The sequence below is a fragment of the Suncus etruscus genome, chromosome X (assembly GCF_024139225.1).
Source record: "Suncus etruscus isolate mSunEtr1 chromosome X, mSunEtr1.pri.cur, whole genome shotgun sequence".
In the NCBI taxonomy this organism is placed as follows: Eukaryota; Metazoa; Chordata; class Mammalia; order Eulipotyphla; family Soricidae; genus Suncus; species Suncus etruscus.
Window position 1 is genome coordinate 87,392,560 of NC_064868.1, and position 7,254 is coordinate 87,399,813.

At 35.8% G+C, this 7,254-nt stretch overlaps 1 non-coding gene across 1 annotated transcript; it reads right to left on the minus strand.

Moving 5' to 3' along the window:
• Positions 1 to 5,999: 5,999 nt before the first annotated feature.
• Positions 6,000 to 6,189, minus strand: LOC126000015 (U2 spliceosomal RNA). The gene has a single exon (XR_007492419.1). It is a non-coding gene; the product is annotated as a U2 spliceosomal RNA (small nuclear RNA).
• Positions 6,190 to 7,254: the final 1,065 nt, after the last annotated feature.

The following is a 7,254-nucleotide window of genomic DNA, read 5'->3' on the forward strand; positions in this document are numbered from 1 at the left end:
CACCATTGGTTGGTATCTGATCCCACCATTGGATGGTACCTGATTTTGGCGGATAAAAACAAGGGTCTGTGGAAAGCCGGGGCTTTTTTGCTGGAATGGAGGCTGAGTCTTGGGACTTCAGTCTTGTCCACCGAATAAAGCTAATATTTCCACAAGCCTGACTGTCTGTGAGATGTTTACCCGTCGTTTCACCTCAGAACCGTCGGCTAGACAGGGTGGCAGACACATGCTCCAAGCTGGAAGAGAAAGGCCTCATCCTCCATCCCTCTATCAGTCAAGCTCTTCAGGGACTGACTTGCAACAAACACAAGTCTAGAATATCTTAGTACCTTTCCATACACTTCTCTAAACAAAATCGAAAAACATTTCTGAAAATACACACACACACACACACACATATATATATATACATATATATATATATACATATATATACAGTTTGAAAATAAGTTTGCTAAACCATTCTTATAATGAGCATTGTTAATAAGAGTCTATAATATAGAAGTTTCTTTTCCATCAACTTCAGTAGACAATGAGATAAGAACATTTTGCAAATATAATCTGAGAATAATTTGCTACATAATTATACACAATAAAACATCCTAGCAACTGGGAAACATTCACTAGGATAGCTCAGAACTTTTAAAACTCTAACAACAGTATGCATTTCCCCATAATTGTGAAAACTAATATTAAATCACTAAAGTTGGATACAAAATTTTCTGTTTGCAATGTGGCATAGATCAAAACAGTATCTTTAAATCTAATACAGGTAGAACACACATTTAACCAGAAATATAGTGACCAATGTGAATAGGGTCAAGAGATTAGTATAGAAGTTAAATTTTTGGTGGTAATCCAGGTGTAGGAGGTTCTAACGAAAGCCTTTCCTCAGTTGAGTTTTGAATGGGCTTGTATTCTCAAATATCTAACTTCTTCTTCTGTGTTAGTCTGCTGAAGTCATCTGGAATGGAAAGGCCTTCAGTTCCAGACCCGGAACCTTGATGGGGAGACCTGCTCATCTGCCTGTTGCAGGTCCCCTTCCAATGAAGCTTCCATTTTGGCTTTTTCCCAATCTTCCTAACATCTATGCAAAGATACTGAAAAAAATCCTGCCAAATAGGATTCAATGCCTCATCAAGAAGATCATTCATTATGATCAATTAGATTTCATCCCAGAAATGCAAGGAAGGTTTAACATCCATAAATCTATCAACATAAACACAACATCAACAACCAGAAAAATAAAAATCACATGATCATATCAATAGACGCAAAGAAAGCATTTTATAATGTCCACCACCCATTCTTGATCAAAATTCTCAGAAGAGGGGAATGAAAGGAACCTTTCTCAATATAGTTAAGGCCATCTAACACAAGCCAGTGGCAAATATTATCCTCAATGAAGAAAAATTAAAAGCCTTCCCTCTTCATTCGAACACAAGGAAAAGCTGTACTCTCTCACCAGTTCTATTCAACATAGCACTGGAAATACTTGCTATATCAATTAGGCAAGAAAAAGATATCAAGGCAATCCAGATAGGAAAGAAGAAATGAAGCTCTCACTGTTTGCAGATGACATGATACTTTACTTAGAAAACCCTAAAGACTCTATCAAAAAGCTTCTAGAAACAATAGACTCATATTTCAAGGTGGCAGGCTACAAAATTAACATATAAATATCAATTGCCTTTCTATACACCAATAGTAATAAGGAAGAAATAGACATTAAGAAAACAACCCCATTTACAATAGTGCCACACAAACTCAAATATCTTGGAGTCAACTTGACTAAAGATGTGAAGGACCTATACAAAGAAAAGTATAAAACTCTGTTTCAAGAAATAAGAGAGGATACACAGAAATGGAAACACATACCCTGCTTATGGACAGGCGGGATTAACATCATTAAAGTGGCAATACTCCCCAAACCATTATACAGATTTAATGTGATCCCTTTAAGATATCCATAACATTCTACAAAGTTGTGGATCAGGCACATGTGAAATTCATTTGAAATAATAAACGCCCTCGAATACCTAAATCAATCATTCGAAAAAGAATATAGGAAGCATTAATTTCCCCAACTTTAAACTGTATTACAAAGCAATTGTTATCAAAACAGCATGGTATTGGAATAAAGAGAGACCCTCAGAGTGGAGTAGGTCTGAGTACTCAGTGAATGTTCCCCAGACATACAATCACCTAATCTTTGATAAAAAAAAAAAAAAAAAAAAAAAAAACAAGAAATCCTAAATGGAGCAAAGAAAGCCTCTTCAATAAGTAGTGTTGTCGCAACTGGCTTGCCAATTGCAAAAAAGCAAACTTAGACTCCCAGCTAACATTTACCAAGGCAAAATCTAAATGCATTAAAGACCTCGATATCAGACCTGGTACCGTAAGGTCTATTGAACAACATGTAGGTAAAAAACTACATGATACTGAGACTAAAGGCATCTTCAAGGAGGAAACTGCACTCTCCAAACAAGTGAAAGCAGAGATTAACAGATGGAAATATATTAAGCTGTGAAGCCTCTGCACCTCAATGTATATAATATCTAGGATACAAGAGCCACCCACTGAATGGGAGAAACTATTCACCCAATGCTCATCAGATAAGGCACTAATCTCCAAAATATACAAGGCACTGACAGAACTTTACTAGAAAAAAAATCTAATCCCATCAAAAAATGGGGAGAAGAAATGGACAGACACTTTGATAAAGAAGTACAAATGGCGAAAAGGCACATGAAAAAATGCTCCCCATCACTAATCATCAGGGAGATTCAAATCAAAACAACTATGAGGTACCAACTCACACTGTAGAGTTTGGCACACATCACAAAAATGAGAACAAGCAGTGTTGGTGGGGACGCGAAGAGAAAGGAACTCTTATCCTCTGCTGGTGGGAATGCCGTCTACTTTAACCTTTCTGGAGAGTGATATGAAGATTCCTCCAAAATCTGGAAATTGAGCTCCAATACGATCCAGCTATACCCTCCTAGCAATATACCCTAGGAACACAAAAATGTAATACAAAAATCCCTTCCTTACACCTATATTCGTTGCAGCACTATTTACCATAGCAAGAGTCTGGAAACAACCAAGATGCCCTTCAACAGGTGAATGGCTAAAGAAACTGTGGCACATATACACAATGGAATATTATGCAGTCATCAAACAGATGATGTCATGAAATTTTCCTATACATGGATGTACATGGAATCTATTATGCTGAGTGAAATAAGTCAGAGAGAGAAAAAGACGCCAAATGGTCTCACTCATATATGGGTTTAAAAAAAAATGAAAGACATTCTTGCAATAATTTTCAGACACAAAAGAGAGGAAGGCTGGAAGTTACAGCCCACTTCATGAACCTCACCACAATGAGTGATGAGTTTAATTAGAGAAATAATTACATTGCGAACTATCCTAACAATGAGAGAGTATGAGGGAAATAGAAAGCCTGTCTAGAGTATAGGTGGGGAAGGGAGGAGGGATATTTGTTTCTTTTTTTTTGTTTGTTTGTTTTTTCGGGCCACACTTGTTTGATGCTCAGGGGTTACTCCTGACTAAGCGCTCAGAAATTGCCCTTGGCTTGGGGGACCCATAAGGGATGCCGGGTGATCAAACCGCGGTCCTTGCTTGGCTAGCGCTTGCAAGGCAGACACCTTTCCTTTAGCGCCAACTTGCCGATGCCAGAAGGAGGGATATTTGGGACATTGGTGGTGGCAATGTTGCACTGGTGATGGGGGGTGACTTCTTATATGACTGAAACCCAACCACAATCATGTTCATAACCAAGGTGTTTAAATAAAGTATTAATTTTTTTAAAAAAGATAGATTCATTCCCTCACATAAAAGAGATTTGTTTTGTCAAATGAATCATCTGATCAGTTTATCTCCCAATGGTTTCCTGTTTCTTAAATGTTTTTTCAATATTTAGAAATTTGAATCAGTGTTGACTATATTTCTAGTATTCATTTGTAATATTTATTTAATATTATTTCTTTATAATAACAAAAATCTACATAAAGGAGCCTCACAAAACCAATTTCATGCCTCCAACCAAATTATCGAGATTAAATGGAGCTAGGCATTAGCATAAGAGTTTTTGTTTTTGTTGTGGTTGTGGTGGTTTCTTGCCATTTAAAATCAGCAAAGGCTATTTTAGTATATAGTTCTTTCTGGGGACAGTTTGCAGGCACAGTAACTATTGCTAAATGGATCATCTCTTGCTATTGTCTTAGATATTTTCTGAGCAGGCAGAAAAGCAAAACGTCCAGTACAAAACAATGCAGTCTATTTCATAGTTGCAGATTATTGGGCATCCTGAAAAGTTGATACTGGGTTTACAAGAGCTGCCCCTGGAAGTATCATGACAATCTTGAGTCCTCTTCAGGTTGATTTTATTTATTTTCTTTGGAAAAGAAGCACACCTGGATTAGCCACATGCAAATCACACACCCTACCCCCCGTGTACTTGCTTCAGCCCTGGAGGACTATTATTAAGTAGGGAGCTCTCGATAAACCTTCAATGTTATAGGATTGGGAAAATAGGCTATTAATGAGGGGGAAAAGCCTAGGATTTTTCATCAGATGTGAAGATCAACTGGAATTTTCACGGTCAAAGTCCACATAAAGATGATAGTTTTATCTAGAAAGTTTAAATATCTATAAGTTGGGAAATGAATCTTTAATAAAGCATCAAATTAGTGAACTTTCCCCGGGCAATGATGCAGTGCCTTCTAGTGGCATTCGTCAGGGATTTATAAGCAAGCCGGCCCATTGTAACTTACTGGTGGCTATATTAATTTTTTAAATAATGGTTTAAGTGGTCAGAGGTATAAGTGCCTTATATATGTTACCTTGACCCTATCATGAGTGAACACTATGTGCAGTGCCAGGAGCAAAGCCAGGAGCATCTCTAGGTGTGGCCAAACAGATCAGCCTCCAAAAGTCACAAAAATTATTGATATCAACTTTCTACCCTTTATATATGAATCAGATGAAACATTATATAAACTAGGTTTTTGAAATAGGAATGTGATCTTGGAATATAATGTTCAACTCCATAGTAATGGATCATTGTGATCATTAACTTGTTTTCCCCATCATCATGTCCTGAGACAGCTATTACTAATTCCATTTTTACACCTTTGAATACCTACCTTGTTGATTCAACTGGGTTCTGCAGAGTCAAACATAAAGCCAATATTCTACTCCAAAGCTCATGTTCTACACTACAGAGCTCTGTTCAATTGAAGATTGAACTTACCATGTTCAGCAAACAAGATTAATTTTACTTAGCTCCTACGCTTTCAACCAGTAACCTTGGATTGTATGTATATATAAATTATGTTTTCTAAAACCCAAGAAATGAACCACTCTTGGATGACTCCTATTTTTATTTGATAGTAAGGGAAGAGCATAAAGAGAGAAGAAACAAGTTTTCTGGAGCAGCTGAAGCAGCATTGCATACCTACTGCCACCTTCTTTAATATGGATCGAGATCAAGCCCTCTAACTTGCATACAGCAAATACAATCACTGCAGAAATACAAAGGCAGCTAACAAATTGTCCAGGGTATTTTTTTAAAAACAAAAATTTCTGAACCCCAAGGAAAAAAAAGTACAAAAATTACACACATAATTTATTATAAAATATAAGCATATAAATGATTTAAAAAATACAAACTACATTTTAAAATATGTGAACATGATTCAAGCCCAAATTAAACAACTAGATATATACTAAAGACCAAATCTTATTCCTGCCCTTAAACAAATTTTTGTTATTGTTGTTTATTTGTTTTGTTTTTGGGCCATACCCAATGATGCTCAGGGTTTACTCCTGGCTCTGCATGCAGTGATCACTCCTGGCTCATGGGAAACATATAGAGTGCCAGGAATAAAACCCAGGTCAGCTACTAGCAAGGCAGGCACCCTACATACTATACTACTGCTCTGGTCCCCTGATCCCTCAATCTTTTTTTTTTCCTTTGGTACACTATTCCTGGAGGTACTGCAATACCAGGTCGATGCGCAGAGTGGATGGCACATGCTCCAGTTCCGACTCCCAATTCCAAAAATCCATTTAATATATTCTCCTCGATAGAGGATGTATCAGATATTAAACTGATAAGAACAGATACTACACATGATCTTAGCCAAAAGGCCTAGAAGTGATGCTCCCTCAATCTTAATCTCATTCACCCAGCTCTGCTCAGAGACATCTTACGTTTTTCTGCTCCTTCTTGCAATTTTATATGCAATTACAACACAAACTATGGGACACTCTACCCACATTTTTTTATTATCCTCCGCTTTACCCACATTTTCGAAGTTGAATTTCATTCCTCAACAACATATATCAGAGACTATTAATATATATAGTTTGAGCATTTTGGCTGAATATGATTCTGTTTCATAAATATATATTAGAAGATAAAAGTATAATGACCATGATTTTAACATATCAGATTTGCATATGTTTAAGAACTAAGAGATTCAACTAAAAAAAAGAGATTTAACTATTACATTGTTAGGATAAATATATCCTTAATAGATATCTTAGTATTATTGTAGAATTTACTGGAATTTTTTAAAATGTTAGTATTCACTACTAATAACTGTAGGCATCATTATTTAGTTTCTAACACTAATTAAAATATTTATAGCATATTACCTTTAACCATGATGCATGAGAAAAAGAAGTGTGTGACTCATTTAAGTGTGTGTGTCATTTAAATCAAGTTCAGTGCCACTTCTATTCAGACTGTTATAATGAGTATACATTGATTTATATAAGCTGACATTCAAATATTTATGAAAATGCTCAGATGGAATTTCTCTTTCACTCTATTATTGTGATAAATTAAACAAATGAATGGTTCCCCTACCGTAGAGTTATTTTATTTTGCACTTGGTCATCTTCTATTTTTTCCTTGATCCTACTTGATAACCTTTTGTTTGGCATGTTAGCTTTGAAAACAAATTGTGATGGACTTAAAGTCTTTTTGCTGCTATATTTGTTGAATTTTAACACTGCAAATATAATCAGTTTATTAAAATTGAGAACACTTGTTTGATTCAGATGCTGTGAAATTTTTAAATTGAAAATAAAGTTTCTTTTAGTATTTAGGAAAATGTACCAACGAAACTTCTCAGGTCTGGGCAATTTACAGCAGCATCTCTTAGATAAATTGTATGTTTTCCCAGCACTTTTTTTTGATTCAAGACAGTGTTTCAGAAA